This window comes from Rhincodon typus, chromosome 2, assembly GCF_021869965.1.
Source record: "Rhincodon typus isolate 14 chromosome 2, sRhiTyp1.1, whole genome shotgun sequence".
NCBI classification, from domain to species: Eukaryota; Metazoa; Chordata; class Chondrichthyes; order Orectolobiformes; family Rhincodontidae; genus Rhincodon; species Rhincodon typus.
The window spans coordinates 9,876,543-9,878,915 of NC_063333.1; positions in this window are offsets into that span (position 1 = coordinate 9,876,543).

A 2,373-nucleotide genomic window follows, 5' to 3' on the forward strand; every position below is an offset into this window, starting at 1 on the left:
GATCACCTATCACAGGATCACCAGCTACAGGTTCTGCTGTCAGTGAGTTCCAGCCACTGACTCCAAGTTACTAGATCTCCAGCCACTGATCGCCCATCACATTTGTTTAATTAATTTGTGGGGTGTGGGCATCGCCGGCTGGGCCCAGCATTTATTGCCCGTCCCTAGTTGCCCCTTGAGAAGGTGGTGGTGAGCTGCCTTCTTGACCCACTGCAGTCCACATATTGTAGGTAGACCACAATGCCCTTAGGGAGGGAATTCCAGGATTTTAACCCGGCAACAGAAAAGAAAATTTATTTTCCTGTCTTGAGAAACATCACACTCAGTCTCCTCTCATTGTTTCGAGCTCTCACTTTCAGAAAACTGTTTCTTATTTTACTTGGAGCTCTCTCTCCCCAGTGTCTCTGTGACCTTCTGGATAAAGGCTCCTCAACATTTCCGTTGGCACTAACATATTTGTTTGTAATATGTGTTGTAGTTCCAGGCCAAATATCTCCTAAAACAACTCTTAACTTATCCATTCCTATCTGAAAACCAGGATACTGCTCCCAAATAAGGTCATAGGTGCAGAGACAGGCCATTCAGCCCATCAAATCTGACCCACCAGTTGATGAGATCATGGCTGATCAAATAATCCTCAACGCCACGTTCCTGCCTTTTCCCCCATTAATCCTCGAATCCCTTACTGATTAAGATTAAGTTTTGAATAGGGGCGGGACTCTGTCATTAACTTTCTTCACTGCCAGGACGTGTACAAAGAAACTGCGAGTGGGCCAACACACAATACACTGGCCTTTTTCCACATAGATGGGTGATCCAGATGGGTTTTTCCAAAAATCGGCAATGGATTCATGGTCGTCATTAGACCCTTAATTTCAGATTTCTTTTTTTTGAATTCAAATTCCTCCATCTGCCTTGCAGGATTCAAACCCGGGTCCCCAGAACATTGCCTAGGTCTCTGGATTAACAGTCCAGCAACAATACCACTTCTAAAGTGTGCAAGTATGGATTCTTGTAGGTGGTTCCATCCACTCCATATCAACATATGACTTAGCAACAGGAGTAGGCCATTCATTGAGCTCGGTTTGCATTTTGAATTCCATATTCCCACAGCAGCAGTACTTTTGGGAGGTTAGATAGTGTTAGATCCCAAACACACAATAAACCAAGCGAGTGCTCCACTTAATGCCCCATTTCAGGAGAAGAGTGCAACTTTGAGGATAAACCAAAGACAAAAATCAGTTAAAAAGAAACAGGAGTCATTGGAGAACATACTGGAGCACTGTTTTGAGGTAAATAAGTCAGACCAGAATGTGTCACTCACAGGTTTTACTGGTTTCTCCTTCCAGGAAGTAAACCATTAAACTTGAAAGGGTTCAGAAAAGATTTACAGGGATGTGCCAGGGTTGGAGGGTTTGAGCCATAGGGAGAGGCTGGGATGATTTTTCCTAGAACATCAGAGGCTGAGGGGTGAACCTGTAGAGGTTTATAAAATTATTGGGTACATGGATAGAGTGAACAGCCACGGTCTTTTCCCCAGGGTAGGGGAGTCCAAACCTAGAGGGGTTTAAGGTGAGAGGGGAAAGATTTAAAAGGGACCTAAGGGGCAACTTTTTCACACAGAGGGTGGTGCATGTATGGAATGTGCTGCCAGAGGAAGTGGTGGAGGCTGGTACAATGACAACATTTAAAAGGCATCTGGATGGGTATATGAATAGGAAGGGTTCAGAGGGATATGGGCCAAATGCAGGCAAATGGGATTGGATCAATTTAGGATATCTGGTTGGCATGGACGATTTGGACCGAAGAGTCTGTTTCTGTGCTGTACATCTGAATGACTCTATAACTCTAAATCCGCACGGCTTGCAATGAGATCCACATTCTGGTTAATATTCCAGGTTGCCTGAGCTCGCTCGTAAGTGGCAGAGTTAACAGCTGTCAAACAGTAAATGGGTGTAAATACAATAATGGTTGATTTAATGTATTACACCATGTTAAGTGCATCAAGGAATTCACAATGTATAATTCAAAATGTGTAGTGTGATAGCACTTAAGACAGGGTTTTACCGATAAAATGTTAAAGTATAGTTCATCACCAGTGAGAGACAGATAACATTATCCCCAAAGGACAAACATTCTCATTAGAGAGTGGAATGTAATGGAGACCCGAATTACTGAAAGGCATTTCAAATATGTGTTAACTCACCTAAAACCTTCCAAATGATGAATACCTAATGAAGCACATCAGCTTGTCTCATTTAAATAAAAGCAAAATACTGAAGGTGACAAAATCTGAAACAAACGCAGTGTGCTGAGCGTGTAGCCGTGTGTGAGGTCTGTACCGGTGTGCAGGACCTGTACCAGTGTGTGAGG